A 21,898-nucleotide genomic window follows, 5' to 3' on the forward strand; every position below is an offset into this window, starting at 1 on the left:
GATGATAGTGCTGTAGTCACTCCCAGACATCTGATATTTATCTGTATATCTGGCACTATTTGCTTATAGTAGTCAGTCTTGAAGAAAATATAATTTTATGGTGTCTTTCAGTATTCTGTTCACTGCTTGTTCTGATTTCACTTTTCAGCTTTATATGCAAGTTAAATAGTATTATAATAGTTGTGTAAATAGTAATTGAAATAGCTGTACTATAATAAATAGTAATATTGTAATGGTAATATTGTAGCTCTGACTCTATCTCCACACTGCTTATTTCACTCTGATTATCAATCTATATATTTGTCGGTAGAAGTGAGGTTTTTTTTGTTTTTAAAAAGCAGTATATTAAGCTAGTTTAAAGGCAAAGTACTGCAGATGCTGGAATCTGAAACAAAAACAGAAAATGCTGGAGAAATGCAGCAGGTCTGACAGCGTCTGTGGAGAGAGAATAGAGCCAACGTTTCAAGTCTGGATGACCCTTCATCAGACCTCAAGACAAAGGGTCCCCCTGACTCAATGTTGGCTCTATTCTCTCACAGATGCTGTCGGACCTGCTGAGATTCTCCAGCATTTCATATTAAGCTAACTTCTGAATTTTACAGTTGTGGATGTGAACCACTGTGCCTTTCTTTTTGGCATCACCCAGCATTTGCTACCCATCCTTCCTTGTCCTTGAGAAGGTGCAGAACCACCTACTGCAGTTCGTCAGGTGCAGGTACACCAACTGTGCTGGAAGAGGACTTTCCTGTAACAGTTTGGTATAACTGAGTAGCTTGCTATGTTCTTTCAGAGGACAATTGAGAGTCAACTTTACTTTGCTGTGGATCTGGGTCTCATGTGTAGGTCAGACCAGATAAGGATGGCAGATTTCCTTCTCTGAAGAGCATTGGTGAACCAGATGGGTTTTCCATAGAATCCCTACCGTGAAAAAGGAGGCCATTTGACCCATTGAGCCTGCACCAACAACAGTCACACCCAGACCCTAACCCCAAGTATTTACCCTGCGAATCCCCTGACACTAAGAGGCAATTTAGCCTGGCCAGTCAACCTAACCCACACACCTTTGGTGTGTGGGAGGAAACTAGAGCACCCAGAGGAATCCACGCAGACACGGGGAGAACGTGCAAACTCCACACAGTCACCTGAGGCCAGAATTGGACCTGGGTCCCTGACGCTGTGTAGCAGCACTGCTAACCACTGTGCTTTCCGCCTCCCCATCCTGCTGCGTGCCACTGTGCCGTCAATGGCCATCAATGGTCCTCATTACATAATCTGACTTTCAACTTGAATATATTGATTAATTGAATTTAAATTCCACTGGCTGCCATGGTGGAATGGTTGAAGTTATGTCCCTAGAGCATTAGCCTGGGGCCTCTGGATTGCTCAGCCAGTGATAGTAGCACTGTTTCCCTGTTCTCACTTTTTTTTTCCATTTTATTAATTAGAGGTGTTTACCTATTCTCTGTTCCTGATAACTGTACAGCGAGAGAGAGACCTTGATGTCACTTTTTATTGCTCCAGCTGAACCCCATTTAGTTGTAGATAGGTGCTGCAACTGGTGGGCTATATCCAGTTTTGGTGGATTTGAGGAAGTGAGGAGGACACTGGCTGATGAGTGTTTTTGCTTTGCTGTTTATGGCAGAAGTTAAGGGTGTTTGTACCACAGCTGATCATTAGAAATCATAGAAACCCTACAGTACAGAAAGAGGCCATTCGGCCCATCGAGTCTGCACCGACCACAATCCCACCCAGGCCCTACCCCCATATCCCTACATATTTTACTCGCTAATCCCTCTAATCTACGCATCCCAGGACACTAAGGGGCAATTTTAGCATGGCCAATCAACCTAACCCGCACATCTTTGGACTGTGGGAGGAAACCGGAGCACCCGGAGGAAACCCACACAGACACGAGGAGAATGTGTGCAAACTCCACTCAGACAGTGACCCAAGTCGGGAATCGAACCCAGGTCCCTGGAGCTGTGAAGCAGCAGTGCTAACCACTGTGCTACCGTGCCGCCCTGATGTCAGCAGTCTGGGTTAGCATTCAATGACTCCACTCCTATACAGGTAATTTATTTGAAAGATTATAAATTAGAGGTAGCAGATGTTAGGAAAAATGTGCTGGAAACACTTGGGTGGAGACAACAGAGATGTAACATTTCAGTTGTGGAGCCTTCAACAGGGGCTCCTTGAATCTGGCCTTCTGAATGCTTCCAGACTTCTCAGTTTCTGTCTCACGTTAAACTTTGTTTTGAAAAGTTCTGCATTTAAGGCACACAACTGTGTGCCAGATACATTTATTGTCCAGAGGAGTGAGGACTGCAGCTTCAGTTGCACTGCTGAGGGTAACTGATGTGTTCAATTATCCACTTGTTTTGTAAACTATCTCGAGAAATTTCAATGCTCAGTGGAAAATAGATGATCAAAAACGGCTCCAGCAATAGTTTACAAAAATATGTTGATGTGTCACATTAACTTAACCCAGAAGAATCCCAATGAGTCTTTCATACATATGTAAGAGTAATTTTTATATACCGCAGGCTGTATTGCTGTTCTGTATCCACATGCCCAGACTTCTCATTCCTTTGACTAAGGCAATCATGAGTTCAAGACCCACTGCAGAGACTTGAGAATGTAATCCAGGCTGACACTCCTGATGCTGTCAGCATTGAGGGAGTGCTGCACTATCAGAGATGCTGTCTAATGATGATGCTAATAGATGAGATATTAACATGAGACCCTGTTTGGAGCGGCACAGTGGTTCACACTGCTACCCCTCAGCGCCAGGGACTCGGGTTGGATTCCCGGCTTGGGTGACTAACTGTGCGGAGTCTGCACATTCTCCCCATGTCTGTGTGGGCTTCCTCCGAGTGCTCCGGTTTCCTCCTACAGCCTGAAAGATGTGCTGGTTCGGTGCATTGACCATGCTAAATTCTCCTCGGTGTACCCTAACAGATGCTGGAGTGTGGCGATTAGGGGATTTTCACAGTAACTTCATTGCAGTGTTAATGTGACACTAATAAACTTTTAAACAGTACGCTGCCACCTGTGGATTTAATAAAGAAAAACACCATTTCAAGGAAGTGTAGGAGAGAGATTTCTGGTGTTCTGGGCAACATTTACCCCTCAATCCAACACCACTAAAAAGATGATCTAGCCAGTTATCACGTTTCTGCTGTGGGAGCTTTCTATGCTCAAATTGGTAGCTGTGCTTCCTGCATTACACTTCATTAAATAGTTCATTGATTGTTGAGTACTTTGGGACACCCACAGCCTGTAGGGATGCCAAGCTTGTTTTCTTGTCTTTTTAACTTTATTTGTTGGGGCGGTTTGTTGGTTTGGTTTCACTTTGCTAATAGAATCATAGAATGGTCATAGCCCAGAAGGACATCATATAATTCTGTCTGGTCTGTGCTGGATCTCTGCCAGAACAGCTCAATCAGTCATGTTTTTGTTATTTTCTATTCTTAAAAATAGATTCTGTTGGGCTAAGTATTTGTGTGATTGCTACGAATGCATTTGAATGCTCTTGCTCTTGTAATCTACTGAGGTTTGACCTGTTTATTCCTACAACTTCTTCAGTCCACTTAAAATAGATACTTTCCAAGGTTAATTTGTATTGGTGCATGGATCTCTCAGGCCATAAAGCAGCTTTTGTACTTGCTGTTTGGGTTGAATCCCTGAACTCATGAGCCATTTCTAGCATTGATGCTAATATGTCCGTCTCATTTCATAGAATCCATACAGTACAGAAGAGGCCATTCAGCTCATCAAGTCTGCAACGACTCTCTGATAGAGTACCCCCTCTCCTGCCCTATCCCCATAATCCCACACATTTCCCATGGCTAACCCATCTAACCTACACATCGTGGGACACTAAAGAGGCTATTTTACATTGCCAAACCAAACTGGAGCACCCGGAGGAAACCCAGGCAGACACGGGGAGAACGTGCACACTCCAAACCGACAGTCACCCAAGGCCGGAATCGAACAATGGCAGCAGTGCTAACCACTGTGCCACCCCCAGCAAGAGCCAAATACTTGCTGAGACACCGGACCTACTATCCTCTCACTGGAATAAAGTTCAATTGCGTAAATGTTGGGAGATGATTTATCGATGCTAGTCTTCTGAAATCTGATCTTAAGGAGTGCTGGTATTAATGATTTCAGAATCTATAAGATGACCACAGAAACTTAGAGGGAAATAACAGAATTGTTATGGTGCAGAGGAGGCCATTTGGCCCATGTCCACTGGCCCTCCAAGTATTTAATGCTATCCATCCCTGCAATTTGGATTTTACTGTGCATACTTATAAGGATTCCCCACTAATTGTGTGCCATTCAACAATGGAGAAGTAGTTCAATGACTCCTCCCTGAGTTGGTGGAATTTTGGATATCATGACTTTAGCGGGAAAGTAACGCACTTAATTGCTGCACTTTGGGCTATTGCATGTTTCTCATCAAGGAATGAAATACTTTCCATGTTGCGATTATGTTCACTGATCTGCATGTCTTGTGACACTCTGGCATTTCATGTGGTTTGTAACTTAAAATATCACAAACACAGTATATCTACTGTTAAACCTAATTGGTTCACTGCACTGGTAGTGGATTTGTATCCCTGTCTCGAATGCAGGCTCTTAACATTCCAGAATGTTGTCTGCCTAATTGAAATTTATTTTCCTCCCTTTCCCCAAGTACTTGATTACAGTTCTTTGGGTGTGTGAATACTAATCTGACTGAGGGGGTATTATGGCACTTTGCCATATTCAAAGCAAATTTTGTTACCGTGACTTGGCTGGAGTATCATGGTGGCACAGTGATTAGCATTGCTGCCTCACAGTGCCAGGGACCTGGGTTCAATTCTGGCCCTTCGTAGCTGTCTTTGTGGAGTTTGCACATTCTCCCTGTGTCTGTGTGGGTTTCCTCCCACAGTCCAAAGATGCGTGGATTAGGTGGATTGGCCTTGCTAAATGGCCCCTTAGTGTCCCCAAGATGTGCAGGTTTAGTGGATTGGCCATGGGAAAGGTGTGGGGTTACAGAGATAGGTTGGAGGAGGGGCCTGGGTAAGATACTCTGAGTTGGTGCAGACTTGATGGGCCGAATAGCCTCTTCTATACTAGGGATTCTATGATCTCAATATTTACCTTAAAGATATTCTCTGGTTAAGGGTGTAATTGGCAAGGCCAACTTTCTGATTGCCAATTGATGGAGTGCAATGATGAAAGGTGCTGCCACAGGGCTGCGGTAGGGTATTTAAGGATTTTGGTTCACTGACTCTGAAGGAAGGGCTGTTAAAGGGCAGCATGGTGGCACAGTGGTTAGCACTGCTGCCTCACAGCGTCAGGGACCTGGGTTCAAATCCCGGCTTGGGTCACTCTGTGTGGAGTTTGCACATTCTCCCCGTGTCTGCATGGGTTTCCTCTGGGTGCTCTGGTTTCCTCCCACAGTCCATAGATGTGCGGGTTAGGTTGATTGGTTAGTCCTATATTTAAAAGACTGCAAGCTGATCTCATTGAAACAAAATTCTTAGAGGGTTTGACAGAGTCGATGCCATGAGGCTGTTTCCTCAGGTGGAGAGTTTAGATCTAGGAGTTGCAATGTCAGAATAAGGGCTCGATTATTTAGCACTGCGATTAGGTGGAGTGTCTTCGTTCAAAGGGATGAGAATCTCTAACTCTCTACTCCAAAAGCCCGTAGATGCTCAGATGTTGTATGTTTAATACGGAGGTCATGATAGATTTTTAGATACTAAGGGAAACCTGGGCTAAGGGAACTAGGATGGTAAAATAAAGTTAAGGTCGAAGATTGATTGACGATATTGCATGGCTTGAGTGGCTGAATGGCCTTGTCCTGTTCTTCTTTCTAATGACCTCTTGTCAATTATGTTTATATAGGATGAAAGCATGCTGCACCTAGGAGATTTTAAAGTAATTGAATTAATGGGGGAGTTGGGCGCATTGGGCCCTGCATTCACCAGAACATTCCAGTTGATTTTCACAGCTAGTTTTTACATCTATATTTCATAACATTTCAATTTACTTATGATTACTGGGAAATGTTAGCGTGGCTATGTTGCAGAGAATTTTAAGCATTGGAACAGGACATTTTACATAGCTAATCAATACCAATGTCTATGCACCACATGTGCCTCCTCCAATCCTACTAACCCAATCTGCATTTTGTCCTATTTCTCCCTTGTGTTTATCCAGCTTCTCCTTAAATTCATCTAGGCTATTTGCTATTTCATCTAGGTGATTTTTGTTGGTCTGAAAGACGTGCTGGTTAGGTGCATTGGCCGTACTAAACTCTCCCTCGGTGTACCTAACGGGTGTCAGAGTGTGGCGACTAGGGGATTTTCACAGTAACTTCATTGCAGTGTTAGCGTAAACCTACTTGTGACACTAATAAATAAGCTTTAAACTTTAAAACTTTTAACTTCCCAGTACAGAGATCTGTCCATGCAGGAATTGAGGTGTGCGCGGTGCAGGTGTTTCCTGGTAGCGTAGACCCAAAATTGGGGAAAAATTAGAGAATCACTCATATAATTCCACAGTCCTTTTAAAAAGTTTTAAAGAGTCCTGAAAGAGAATATTTGCACATATTTTATCCTTTTTTCTTTTGGGTGTGGGATGCTGGAGAGACCCCATCTAATTCCTATCCTTAGTTCCGCTAAGTGGTGGCGGACATTCTCCTTTAAGGATCACTACGAGGAGTTGGGTTCAAAGCTGTGATGAGGAGAAACTACTTCTCTCAGGGGGTTGTGAATCTGTGGAACTCACTGCCCCAAAGTGCAATGGAGACAGAATCAATCAACAGATCCAAGAAAGAGATAGCTATATTTCTGATAAAGGGCTATGGGGAGCCGGCAGGAAAGTGGAATTGAGACCAGGGTAAGATCATCCATAGTCATGTTAAATGGCGGAGTGGGCTCGAAGGGCTGATTTGCCTACTCCCACTCCTAAATTCCCATGTATCCTTGTCAAGGTGGTGTTCTCACCGTGGCGTTCATGAAATCATTAAATGTTTGTGTGCATTTGCACACGTTTATTAATAGTGTACAATGATTATGAAAGCATGCCATATGTTGATGGTGGGAGTGATGCAATGATTGATCCTAGTATGATTTTGCTTAGACTGGATGCAGTGTGAGTCAGTGTTTGAGGCAAGATGTTTGGTCTCGGGCACAGCAGAGCACATATTAAAATAGATTGACTTTAAGGCTGTGGTTTTTTTTTCAGTAATACTGTTTAAATACTGAGATCATGAGACAGACACCTTGTTTGGTGCCAGGTTGTTTCAAATATAACTCTTCCTTGTTGCGTAGAATACAGTCCCACGTTATAAGCTAAATAATGACTGTGTGGCAGTCACTGAAGGCAAGATGCGAAAAGGTTAAGATTTATTTATTAGTCACAAGTAGGCTTATAAACACTGCAATGAAGTCACTGAGAAAATCCCCTAGTCGTCGCACTCCGGCGCCTGTTCGAGTACACTGAGGGAGAATTTAGCACGGCCAATGCACTTAATAGATGAAGTGAAGTTAAACTCTGCATGTTCAGTTTTGAGGAAAACTGTTTAGTATTAAATGTTTGAAGAATTTGGATGATGGCGCAGCACTTAAGAATCAGTGTCTACTGTATCTGCCAGAGTCCCTCGAGTCTGTAATCATCTTGCTTTTCCTGCCCACTTATCTGTGTTGTGGGCAAGTATGACTCTTAAGTGGTGGAAGTCTGGAGTGGAAACAAAGCTGTAGAACATGTGAGGAATTGAAATAAAAAGGAAAGTTAATATTTTCGGCTCTGCCATTTTGTTCTGAACTTTCTGAAATATGCCTTGCCTTAAAGTGCCACACGCATCGTTGGATTAGTCAGTTATAGTCAGTGCAAGGACACGCAATAAAAAAATGTGCTGTGATTCATCCAGTAATTGCAGTCTCGGTCCGTAGTCTAAAGATTATTTTCAGTCTCTTGCTGCCTCTAACTGATTTATATGTATCAGCATTGCAGATAAGCTGTCTGTGTGGATTGCTGCAACAGGATCTTCTGTCTCTGTGACTGATGCATCTGATCTCCTATAACCACTGAAGATAGCTGTCCATATTGTCATGGAGGGTGGGGGGGGCTAAATCAATCATGGAGATCTGTTTCCGATGTCAAGGCCGCGCAGTATTGAGTTTATGGTCGGAAAATTGTTCTGGTGTAATAATGAGGATATTTTGTATTTTCATACTGGGAAATGAAAACGGTGTTTACGGAGTGTGTTTACAGAAAGTGGTTTGATGGGAGTGGAAATTTCTTGGAATAAAAGCACAAAATATAAAAATTGGAAATATAAAAGAAAAATCTCAGTAAAAGCTGCCAATACACAGCAGATCCATGAAGCAAATGATGGACCTTGACTGAGTGTTGACATTTCTGATGAGTTACCAATCCAAAATACCATAATCTGTCTTTTCTCCTGGGGTGTAGACTGACCTGCTGCCACTTCAGTGCTAGCTTGTTTTTATTTCAGAATTTCTCTTCTTCCCCCACTCTTGCCCCATCATCTTCAGGAGGCCGAAGAATATGACCAGAGAGAACCCCTTTCCTCTGGTTGGAGGGTGCGGCCAGACATTCAGATTAGAGCAGGTTATCAGGGATGAGTCCAGAAGAATTTCTTTATCCAAAAGATATTGTCCCACCTTCCAAAAAAGCTGTTAAGGGTTGGGGGAGGTGGGGAGGGAGGGGTGTGGGTTTGGAGGGGGGGGCTTATAAATTCTGTTTGAGCAAAGTATTGAGGGATATAGAACCAAAATGGATAAAGTTTAAAGCATCCTTTCCGGATGTATCAAGTTTTAAAATTGATTTATTAATGTCACAAGTAGGTTTACATTAACACCGCAATGAAGTTACTGTGAAAATCCCCTAGTTGTCACACTCTGGCACCTGTTCGGGTACACTGAGGGAGAATTTAGCATGGCCAATGCACCTCACCAGTTGTCTTTCAGACTGTTGGAGGAAACCGGAGCACCCGGAGGAAACCCACGCAGACATGGGGAGAATGTGCAGACTCCGCACAGACAGTGACCCAAGCTGGGAATCGAACCTGGGCCCCTGGCACTATGAGGCAGCAGTACTAGCCACTGTGCTACCCACTGCCACTGCTGCCCACACAGTTTAGTATACCTCCTGCTCGGACCATGACCGCAAGAAACTACAAAGGGTTGTGAACATAGCCCAGTCCTTCATGCAAACCAGCCTCCCATCCATTGACTCCATTTACACTTCCTGCTGCCTTGGAAATGCAGCCAACATAATCAAGGACTACACACACCCAGGACATACTCTCTTCCACCACCTTTCGTCTGGTAAAAGATATAAAAGTCTGAGATCACAAAACGATTGACTCAAGAACAGCTTCTTCCCTGCTGCCATCAGACTTTTGACTAGACCTACCTTGTTAAGTTGATCTTTCTCTACACCCTAGCTATGACTGTAACACTACATTCTGCACCCTCTCCTTTCCTTCTCCCCTATGTACTCTGAACGATATGCTTTGTCCATATAGCACGCAAGAAACAATACTTTTCACTGTATGCCAGTGCATGTGACAATAATAAAACAAATAAAATGGTAAATGCAGATCAGCATGATCTCTTTGGAACTTGCTGCCTACAAGGGTGATGGAAGCAGAGGCAATTAATGATTACAGAAGGCAATTGGATTACCAGTTGAGAAATTGCAGGGGTATGGATGTAGAGCGGAGGAATGGGACTGACTGGGTTGCTGTTTGGAGAGCAGGCAGAGGCCTGATGGGTTGAATGGGCTTGGTCCATTCTGTAATAGCTATGAACTTGAATAGGCTGGAAGGGCTGAATGACCCCTTGCATTCTTATGCTGTCTAGTTGAAGTTGTTTCATTTATGCTATGGGGTGTGAAGAGGCAAAGTTTCTGTCAGTGGTACAGCATGGTTTGCTCTTCCATTGCTTTGAGTGGCTAACGACCAAAAGAGTACCTCTGGAGTCAAGGAAAGGGCAAAGACATACTACACTGATTTGCCTTGGAGCAGCCCTAATTCTGGTCGCCACACTACCAGAAAGACCTGGTGGCTTTGGAGGTTTACCTGGCATGGAGGGTATTAGCTATGAGGAGAGATTGAATAAACTGGGATTGTTCTCCTTTGAAAGACAGAGGTTGAGGGGCGACCTGAAAGATGTTTATAAAATTGAGGGGCATAAATAAGGTGAACAGTTGGAAGTTTTTTCCCAGGGCAGAAATGACAATTACAAGGGGTCACAAGTTCAAGATAAGGGGAGAAAAGTTCAGTAGAGATGTGTGGGGGAAGTTTTTTACACCGAGCATGGTGGGAGCCTGGAATGTACTGCCAAGTGAGGTGGTTGAGGCAGATAAATTAGCGACATTTAAGACTTATCTGAATAGGCACATTATCAGGCGGGGTATAGAGGGACACAAACAGTTGGTCTAGGTAGGACAATGTGATTGGTGCAGGCTTGGTGGGCCGAAGGGCCTGTTCCTGTGCTGTACTGTTCTTTGTTAGCTGCACGTTTGGGGCGGGGGGAGGGAGAGAGAGAGTGCAAATGTGGGTGAAATTTCATCTGTTTACCATGGTAGATGGATGAGAAATGGACATAAAATCAGAAAGTTTTGAGGGGTGACCAAGCAGTTTTTGAAGGAATTGTTGCACTCCAGTAATTGTATAACAATGGATCTAACGTTTAGGAATTTACATGGCAACATAGTCAACCTACACACCCAGGATACCTAATACACAGTGGAAATGCAAGTATAGTCCTGCTTTTTTTTCTTGCACTGTTTTTGGCTGCTTTTGCTTCTTGAAACTAGAAATTATTTGGTGCATCCTCTCTTTTGTTCAGTATTAACCTCTGTCTGGCACCTTCTGTTGACATCATCAAGGCTGATGAGTCCATGTTTCTCTAGCAGTTTCCCATAATAGGGACCTCCGACACACTGTGGCGGCAATTCACTGCCTGACATCCGTTATCTTATTATGTGAATAATGACCTAATCCAATAATGAGAGTTAAAAGCAGTTCTTCGTCCACCTCATTACCCAATTTCCTAACACTCCATTTGACTTTAATAAGCCTGTAGTTTTGTGGAATTGTGTAACATTAGTCTACAGCTTGAGTATTGTCTTTTGGGCTGATGCTTTAGTCTAGAACTCCAGAGGATTAGATGGGTTTTCTAAGTTTCATGTATTAGAATTGGTAGACTTGTAAGTTTCAGGCGCAAGTCATACAATGAGTTTTCAGTGACTTGAGGGGGTGCAAGTTCTGCTGCTCCTCTACCATAGATTTCAGGGAGGTTGAAAGGGTTTTTGTGAATTCCTTGATTGATTTGGAGGAACAGTAGTATTTGCTGCCTGTGTTCTAATTGGTGCCATGTTCCATTCATCGCCCCTGTTTGCTGACCCATCCGGGTTCAGCTGCACCTCCCAACTTTAAACATCTCAACCTTGTGTTCAAATCCTCCTTCTGTTCTGTTCCCAATCTCTACAACCTCTCTTTCAGCTGAGAGCTCTCTTTAAAATTTATTTTAACCCTCTTGAGTACCCACCACTTGCTGGTGCTTCTTAAGGAGCTGTACCCCAGTGTGATGATGTGGAGATGCCGGCGTTGGACTGGGGTAAACACAGTAAGAAGTTTAACAACACCAGGTTAAAGTCCAACAGGTTTATTTGGTAGCAAAAGCCACACAAGCTTTCGAGGCTCTGAGCCCCTTCTTCAGGTGAGTGGGAATTCTGTTCACAAACAGAACTTATAAGACACAGACTCAATTTACATGAATAATGGTTGGAATGCGAATACTTACAACTAATCCAGTCTTTAAGAAACAAAACAATGGGAGTGGAGAGAGCATCAAGACAGGCTAAAAAGATGTGTATTGTCAATACACATCTTTTTAGCCTGTCTTGATGCTCTCTCCACTCCCATTGTTTTGTTTCTTAAAGACTGGATTAGTTGTAAGTATTCGCATTCCAACCATTATTCATGTAAATTGAGTCTGTGTCTTATAAGTTCTGTTTGTGAACAGAATTCCCACTCACCTGAAGAAGGGGCTCAGAGCCTCGAAAGCTTGTGTGGCTTTTGCTACCAAATAAACCTGTTGGACTTTAACCTGGTGTTGTTAAACTTCTTACTGTGTTTACCCCAGTGTGATCCCAGAAGTGAAAAAATTAGAGAGATTTTAGTTAGCCCCTTTCCCACACCACTGATTGAAGTAAAGTTTATTTATTAGTCACAAGTAAGGCTTACATTAACACTGCAATGAAGTTACTGTGAAATTCCCCTCGTGGCCACATTCCAGCACCTGTTTGGGTCAATCCACCTAACTAGCATGCCTTTCAGACTGAGGAAAGAAACCAGAGCACCCGGAGGAAACCCACGCAGGCACGGGGAGAACGTGCAAACTCCACACGGACAGTGACACAAGCTGGGAATTGAACACAGGTCCTTGGTGTTGTGAGGCAGCAGTGCTAATCAATGTGCCACTGTGCTGCCCCTATTGTGCTCCCAACATCAGTGGGTGGCATGGTGGCACAATAGTTAGCACAATGCCTTAGCACCAGGGACCCAGGTTCGATTCCAGCCTTGGTCACTCTGACGTTTGCACTTTCTCCCCGTGTCTGCATGGGTTTCCCCCGGGTGCTCCAGTTTCCTCCCACAGTCTGGAAGACGTGCTGGTTAGGTGGATTGGCCGTGTTAAAATTAGCCCTAATGTGTGGGGGATTAGCAGGGTAAATGTGTGGGGTTATGGGAATAGGACCTGGGTGGGATTGTGGCCAGTACAGACTTGATGGGCTGAATGGCCTCCTTCTGTATTGTAGGGATTCTATGGATTAACAAATTGGACTGGGCTCTTGAGTTAGTGCTCTGTCTGCTAATAGCAGCCAGAAATAAATCAGTGGAAAAGGCAAGTGTAGGGCAAACAGCCCAAATTTCCATGCTGACAGGTCCCCTGCAGCCTTTCGGGTATGCCACAAGTTTTGAATTAAGGGTAAATGGGCTCCCTGGACCTTGCAATTCCATAGCAATGAATGTCTCGGGCTGTGAGATCCAGTCCTGTTTGGGGAAAAATGTGGGCACTTAGCATCTTTATGTTTCTCTCTTGTGCAATTGCCCTCATGCTCACTTGCTGTGTGTCTCTCTCTCTCTCTCTCTCTCTGAGCACAAAGAAAAGGGGACATGACCTCTCTCCTCCCAACCCCAAAAAATCTCTCTCTCTCTCTCTGGTGCACTCAGTTGCAAGCACAGTTACACTTGGTGAAATTCCAGTTGTTGGCACCTTGCATCACTTCACAATGTCATGTTGTTTTGAGTCGGGTATGAGAGATCCTATGCTGAACAGTATTAGCTCCCTGTAACAAGCAGGGATGGGCAATAAATGTTGGCCAGCCAGCGATGCCCATGTCCCGTGGATGAATAAAAAAAAAAGCAAATCTATTTAAGCACCAGTCAGTAAACAAAATAGATTCTGGAACTGCCCAAACATGCCTGGATGCAAATCGCAGCCAGTGTAGTAGCATGAAATGGTGATGATCCCCTGTCTTTTTTATGGTGTAGGAAGCCTCTCAACACCAGGTTAAAGTCCAACAGGTTTATTTGGTAGCAAACGCCACTAGCTTTCGGAGCGCTCGCTGCTCCTTCGTCAAGTGAGTGGGAGTTCTGTTCACAAACAGGGCATATAAAGACACAAACTCAATTTACAAAATAATGGTTGGAATTTTATGGAGGCCAATATACATAGAATCTGTAATAGAACAGACCATTTGGCCCATCAAGTCTGAGTTGGCCCATCAAGTCTGAGTTGGCTCTTTTGAAGATCAATCCGATTGGCCCCACTCCCTGACCTTTCTCCATATCGCTGCAATTTGTTGCCCTTCAAGTATTTACCCACTTCCCTTTGGAAAATTGCATTCCCACAATCCTCCAGGCAGCACATTCCAAATCCTAATCGTTTATTGTGTAAGCATTTCTTACTTGTGTTGTCTCTGTGTCTTTTGTCAATCACATGTGCCCTCTGGGTTATTGACTCCTCTTTACAGCCTTTGGAAAAAGTTTCTCCTTTTAAAAAAAAAATCTATTCGAACTTCTCATAATTTTAAACGCAATTTAAATGTTTTCTATGCTTGTTTTCTTTCCTACATTCCTACTGAGTGTACAGTTTCTGGATGGTGCCATAGATACCTCTTGCCCTCTATGAATTGGCCATAAAAGGTAGGGTAGGTCACTCAGCCTGTCAAGCCTGCTCTGCCATTCAATAAGATCGTGGCTCTTCTGATTGTGACCTTTAATACCACTTTCTTGCCCGCTCCCCATTACCCTTGACTCCCTTGCCAATGAAAAGTATGCCGAACTTAGCCTTGAATGTTTCGATGACCTAGCCTCCAGTGCTTTCGGTGTAAGAGAATTCCATTAATAACCCTCAGAAGAAATTACTTATCTCTGTCTTAAATGGGAGATCCCTCATCTTTAAACTGTGCCTCCTGGTTCTGAATTCCCCTATGAGAGGGAAGATCCTCTCAGCATCTACCCTATCAAGCGCCCTCGGAATTTTGTTTCAATAAGATCACTTCTCATTCTTCTTAACTCCAATGAGTACTGGCTGAACCCGCTCAACCTTTCCTTATAAGATTCTCCCCTTCATCCCAGGAATCAGCCGAGAGAGCCTTCTTTGAACTCCTTACGAAGGAAGCTTGTTCCTCAAGTAAGGAATTGGTCATTGTTGGAGATGTGAACCATGACCATTGCGTATCATCTCTACAAGATGTACTGCAGCAGCTCACCAAAGCTTCTTGGGCAGCACCTTCCAAACCCGTGACTGCTATCATCTAGAAGGACAAGGCCACAGATATATGGGAATGCCACCACCTGTAAGTTCCCCTCCAAACCACTCACCGTCCTGACTTGGAAATATATCACTGTCCTTCACTGTCATTGGGTCAAAATCCAGGAACTCCCTCCCTAATAGCACTGTGGGTGTACTTGCATCACATGGACTGCAGCAGTTCAAGAAGGTAGCTCACCACCACTTTCTTGAGGGCATTAAGGAAAGGGCAATAAATGCTGGTGCTGCCAATGATGCTCACATCCCATGAATGAGTAATAAAAAGGAAATGGCTACTTCACTGCTGTCCCTGCTCTTGTTGTACTGTGTACATACTCTTTGCTGCTGGCTAAAGATTGGGAACAGAGAGGTTTCTGAAGTTGGCTTCAGTGCTTTGACTAACTCACCGCTGTTGAGATGAACTGCTTTCAACTTTGACCGGAAATAAAACCTAACGTTGTTTGGTTTGTACGGCAAAATCATTTCCAGGAAGATTGATGCTTGGTACAATTGTGGACTCGTATATAGCAGCTAAAAATTTAATGTAGCACCTTTTAATGTAATCAAATCATAGAATCATAGAAACCCTACAGTGCAGAAGGAGGCCATTCGGCCCATCGAGTCTGCACCAACCACAATCCCACCCAGGCCCTACCCTCACATATTTTTACCCACTAATCCCTCTAACCTACGCATCTCAGGACTCTAAGGGGCAATTTTTAACCTGGCCAATCAACCTAACCTGCACATCTTTGGACATCAAATGTCCCAAGGCACTTCACAGGGGCATTAGAAAACAAATCTGACACCGCGCTTCACAAGGAGATATTAGGACAGATGATGAAAAGCTTGGTCAAAAAGGGAGGTCTTAAGGAGCGTCTGAATGGGGGAGTGAGAGGTGGAGAGGTTTAGAGAGGGACTACTTGTGCCTGTGGACGTGGACCGAAGGCACAGCCACTATTGGTGGAGTGATTAAAATGGGGAATTCGCAAAAGGCCAGGATTCGAGGAGCGTGAAGCTCTTGGATGGTTGTGGAACTGGATGAGATTACAGCGATGGAGAGATTTGAAAATCAGGATGGGAATTTTAAAGTTGAAGCGTTGCTTAACCAGGAAGCCAATATTCATTCACCTAATTAATGCGTGTGAATACTTAAACTGGTTTTGCTTTTGCATCATTTCATGCACTGATGGCTTTACCGCCTCTTCCATTACCCACAACTGAAACTAATTAATAATGAGTGTAGGTGGTTGGCTCAGATTTGAATTTATTTGTGGGGCCAAACTTAAAAAAAATGTTTTCAACATGTTCATGTGGTAGGTGTGAACTAACGAACACATCTCCTCGTTTTCTTTGTTTCAAATAAAAGCAAAGTGCTGCGGATGTTGGAGATCTGAAATAAAAACAGAAAATGCTGGATAAACTCAGCCGGTCTGGCAGCATCTGTCAAGAGAGAAACAGAGTTAAAGTTTTGAGTCCTTATGATTCTTTTACAAAACTGAGGAGCAGAAATGTGACGGATTAAGTAGTTGGTGATAGGAGTGGAGGACATGAGGCAGAATAGAATTTCTCAGAATCCCTGCAGTGCAAAAGGAGGCCATTCAGCCCATCGAGTCTGCACCGACCACAATCCACACAGGCCCTAACCCCATGTATTTGCCCTGTTAGCCCTCCCTGATACTGGGGCAATTTACCATGGCCAATCAACCTAACCCGCACGTTTTTGCAGTGTGGGACGAAACTGGAGCACCCGGAGGAAACCCACGTAGACACGGGGAGAACGTGCAAACTCCACGCAGACAGTGATCTGAGGCTGGAATCGAACCCGGGTCCTTGGCGCTGTGAGGCAGCAGTGCACCGGAAAGTTTAGTGAAAGGTCGGAGCTAAACTGAGATTGACAAAGATGTCATGGACACAAAGGGAGTGTTAATGGTGGCATTTAGGACTAACGAAGTAGTAATAGCGGCATAATTTCTGCTGTTGCCACTTAGTTTCTCTGGACTGGTATTTTGTTTCTTTACCTGTCCATCCTCTTTTGCTTCGCACCATCATCCCTTTTGACATTTAATCTCTCCCGCCTTCCACCCTATCACAGACATTTCCTTTTATTCTTTCCTCCACTTCCTAATGCAGATCTGTTCCATTTCCAACATACTCCACAACTGATAAAAGGTCATTGACCTGAAATATTAACAATGAACATGTATGTCAAACCTATGAAGTAGGAGTGGGCCACTCAGCCCCTCGGGTCTGCTCCGCCTTTCGATAACCTCATGGCTGATCTGATTGTAACCTCAACTCCACATTCTTGCCGACCCCCGATAACTTTTCCCCTCCCTCCCCCCTTTGCTAATCAAGAATCTATTTAGCTCTGCCTTAAAAATATTCAAAGACCCTGCTTCCATTGCCTTTGGAGGAAGAGAGTTCCAGAAACCCACTACCCTTGGAGAAAACATCTCTGCTTCTCTCTCCACACAGGCTGCCAGATGTGCTGAGTAATTCGAGTATTTAATCTTTTTTTTTAAGATCTTCAACACCTGCGTGTTTTTGTATGAGTGTAGAATGGTTTGGGTAGGATAGGGAAACTTGATTCAGAAAATTCAGTGTAAAAGGTGTGCAGTTAAATGTATTCATTCATGACGAAACGGGAATTTGATATAATTACATACAGCAGCACTGAACAGGCTGTGTGGTCAAACTGTCCCATGCTGATTTGTTTCTTATCCCCCAAGAGCCTTCTCCCGTTCCTGTTCAGTTTACCCTATTTAGCACATCCTGCTATAGTCCCCTCCTTGTGTTTACCTAGCTTCCTCTTGAATGTTGCCAAACTTCAGAAAGTATTCCGAAAGGGTTGTGGAACCAGAATCAATAGTAATTGAGATGTATGAATTTATTTAAATATATTCACAAACCTCCATTGTAGCAGCAAATGGGATGTAAGTGCTTCTTATGACTTAATCCTGTTCTTGATTATTCATTTATTTTGCACTGGGGGCTCTGTGTCTGTGGTTGGCTTAGTGCTAGCATTCTCGCCTCTCAATCAGAAGATGGGGTACGTAATCCAGGTTGGCACTCCCAGTGTACTACTCATTGCATGTTTCACTTTTTTAAGTGTCGTCTTTCTTGAGTGACATCAAAATGAGGCCCTGTCTTTCCCTATCGGGTAAAGGTCTGTGACTGGTTGCAGTGAGAACAAGCAACAAAGGAGAAGACTGAGAATAGAAACAGGTTTTTTTTTACAGGGAGGCACATTTTCTTAAACAGAAATGCAATCGCCCATCGCACCCTTGTCTCCAACTCCACCCTGTATCTTTGGTCAGGGAAAAAGATACAAAAGTCTGAGGTCACGTACCAACCGACTCAAGAACAGCTTCTTCCCTGCTACCGTCAGACTTTTGAATGGACCTACTTTGCATTAAGTTGATCTTTCTCTACACCCTAGCAATGACTATAACACTGCATTCTGCATTCTTTTCCTTCTCTATGAACTGTATGCTTTGTCTGTATAGTGCGCAAGAAACAATACTTTTCACTTATACTAATACATGTGACAAAATAAATCAAATCCCCTGTGTCTTATTTCTACAGTCCAACAGGTTTATTTGGTAGCAAAAGCCACACAAGCTTTCGGAGCTCTAAGCCCCTTCTTCAGGTGAGTGGGAATTCTGTTCACAAACAGTGCTTATAAAGACACAGACTCAATTTACATGAATAATGGTTGGAATGCGAGTACTTACAACTAATCAAGTCTTTAAGAAACAAAACAATGTGAGTGGAGAGAGCATCAAGACAGGCTAAAAAGATGTGTATTGTCTCCAGACAAGACAGCCAGTGAAACTCTGCAGGTCCACGCAACTGTGGACTCATTGACCAACAGTTCCAACGCGCCACAGCGAAAAACCGCACCGACCTCCTCAGAATACAAACACGGGACACAGTGGACAGAGTACCCTTCGTTGTCCAGTACTTCCCCGGAGCGGAGAAGCTACGGCATCTCCTCCGGAGCCTTCAACATGTCATTGATGAAGACGAACATCTCGCCAAGGCCATCCCCACACCCCCACTTCTTGCCTTCAAACAACCGCACAACCTCAAACAGACCATTGTCCGCAGCAAACTACCCAGCCTTCAGGAGAACAGTGACCATGACACCACACAACCCTGCCACAGCAACCTCTGCAAGACATGCCGGATCATCGACACAGATGCCATCATCTCACGTGAGAACACCATCCAACAATACACATCTTTTTAGCCTGTCTTGATGCTCTCTCCACTCACATTGTTTTGTTTCTTAAAGACTTGATTAGTTGTAAGTGCTCGCATTCCAACCATTATTCATGTAAATTGAGTCTGTGCCTTTATAAGCTCTGTTTGTGAACAGAATTCCCACTCACCTGAAGAAGGGGCTTAGAGCTCCGAAAGCTTGTGTGGCTTTTGCTACCAAATAAACCTGTTGGACTTTAACCTGGTGTTGTTAAACTTCTTACTGTGTTTACCCCAGTCCAACGCCGGCATCTCCACACCTTATTTCTACCTTGAGGTGTTACATTGATTATGAGGTTACTTGCCTGGTGTGTGGTTTGTGGATTCACTGGTGGTCCAACAGAATCCTGCAGGTGATCCGCAGCCCGGTCCAAAAAACAAGTCGCTGATGCAGAATGCCACAGCTGAGGTCATCAGGAAAATCATTCCAGAAACTTCAGCCCCGTTGTTCTTACGAAGTGACACAACCAAAACCATCTCCCGTGTGCGTGGCATGAGTGCAAGCAAACAGCAGTGCAGCTTTATAAACATGAATTACGTGACTTGCCACAACATACAACTGCGTGATAGTATTTTCAGTACCTGTGGGGCTGAGAGGAGAAAGGAGAACATGGAGCCTGGCGTGTGACTGAATCTCTCCAGTTTGGAGCCAGAAATCTTGACTGATGTTGCATCAAAAACATTGCCTCTCTTCCCACTTATTCTGCTGAGATTTTTCTACGGTAGCAAATGAAACTGGGTGGGGTTGAACCGGCAGGTGGTCCACGGGGTATTTTGCCCCATTTGAAGTGATCCCTGAATGAAAGAGTTTGGGGAGCCACTGATTTAAAATGTTGAAATCCATGGGATATTTTAGTGAAGTTCCTCCTGTAGGATTGTTCATTCCTTTAGCAATAAACTGAGCGTGTGACTCACTGTGGAATCTTATTGTCACACACAGCTTCTTACAACTGGCAAATTGGGTCACACACTCTGCTGTTTCTTCCACAGATAAAGAGCAGCCTGTCGGTTTAACACAAACCCATGGTGATGAAGTTAAGCTATCTTGCAATCCCGTTTTAGTTGCATTATGAATTTGCCTTAGGCCTAGATAAAGTTTAAGTTACTGATCTAGGAACATTCTTCTCACAATTGAAGAAGCATTTCTACATAGAGAATAGGAGCAGGAATAGGCCATTTGGCCCTCTGATGCCTGCACTGGAACCCCGAGATCCCTCCGTACTTCACTTACCTGCAGGCTCTCTACATTTTAGATAATACTCTTGCCTTTTGATTCCTCCTACCAAAGTGCATGACCTCGCACTTCCCCACGTTAAACTCCATTTGCCAGGTTTCCGTCCAGTCCCCCAATCCCGTATATCCCATTGCAGAAACAGAATATCCTCATCACAACCTGCCCTTCCACCTATCTTGGCATCATCGGCAAATTTGGAAACCTTACATTCTGTTCCTTCCTTCCAGGTCATTAATGTAAATAGTGAACAATTGTGGGCCAAGTACTGATCCCTGCGGTACTCCACTAATTACATCTTTCCACTCTGTAAAGGACCCATTTATTCCAACTCTGTTTTGTATGTGACAGCCAGTTTTCAAACCATGCAAAAACACTTCCTCCAATTCCATGGCCTTTTACTTTATGCACCAGCCTCTTGTATGGCAACTTGTCAAATGTCTTATGGAAAACACAGGAAGCCATTCAGTCCCTCGGGTCTGTTCCACCATTCTTAGTTCATGGTTGACCTGCACCCCAATTCCATTTAATTTAGCTTTGGTTCATTTTCTTGGACACCCCGCCTAACCAACATCTATTGATTTCAGTCTTAAATTTTCACATGACCCCCAGTTCCAGATTTGCTCTGTTATTTTGTATGAAGAACAGCCTCCTGATTTCTCTCATTTGAAATGATTCCATTCATTTGGAATACTGCGTCCAGTTCTGGTCGCCACACTACCAGAAGGACGTGGAGGCTTTAGAGAGAGTGCAGAGGAGGTTTACCAGGATGTTGCCTGGTATGGAGGGGCTTAGTTATGAGGAGAGATTGGGTAAACATAGAACATAGAACAGTACAGCACAGAACAGGCCCTTCGGCCCACGATGTTGTGCCGAGCTTTATCTGAAACCAAGATCAAGCTATCCCACTCCCTATCATCCTGGTGTGCTCCATGTGCCTATCCAATAACCGCTTAAATGTTTCTAAAGTGTCTGACTCCACTATCACTGCAGGCAGTCCATTCCACACCCCAACCACTCTCTGCGTAAAGAACCTACCTCTGATATCCGTCCTGTATCTCCCACCACGAACCCTATAGTTATGCCCCCTTGTAATAGCTCCATCCACCCGAGGAAATAGTCTTTGAACGTTCACTCTATCTATCCCCTTCATCATTTTAGACACCTCTATTAAGTCTCCCCTCAGCCTCCTCCGCTCCAGAGAGAATAGCCCTAGCTCCCTCAACCTTTCCTCATATGACCTACCCTCCAAACCAGGCAGCATCCTGGTAAATCTCCTCTGCACTCCTTCCAGCGCTTCCACATCCTTCCTATAGTGAGGTGACCAGAACTGCACACAATATTCCAAATGTGGTCTCACCAAGGTCCTGTACAGTTGCAGCATAACCCCACGGCTCTTAAACTCCAACCCCCTGTTAATAAAAGCTAACACACTACAGGCCTTCTTCACAGCTCTATCCACTTGAGTGGCAACCTTTAGAGATCTGTGGATATGGACCCCAAGATCTCTCTGTTCCTCCACAGTCTTCAGAACCCTACCTTTGACCCT

At 44.1% G+C, this 21,898-nt stretch overlaps 1 protein-coding gene across 4 annotated transcripts in view; it reads left to right on the plus strand.

The window, feature by feature from the left end:
- LOC144511170 (uveal autoantigen with coiled-coil domains and ankyrin repeats protein-like) overlaps positions 1-21,898 on the plus strand; it is a 207,827-nt gene that overhangs the window by 38,377 nt on the left and 147,552 nt on the right. The window lies entirely within an intron of this gene.

The sequence above is a fragment of the Mustelus asterias genome, chromosome 24, assembly GCF_964213995.1.
Source record: "Mustelus asterias chromosome 24, sMusAst1.hap1.1, whole genome shotgun sequence".
In the NCBI taxonomy this organism is placed as follows: Eukaryota; Metazoa; Chordata; class Chondrichthyes; order Carcharhiniformes; family Triakidae; genus Mustelus; species Mustelus asterias.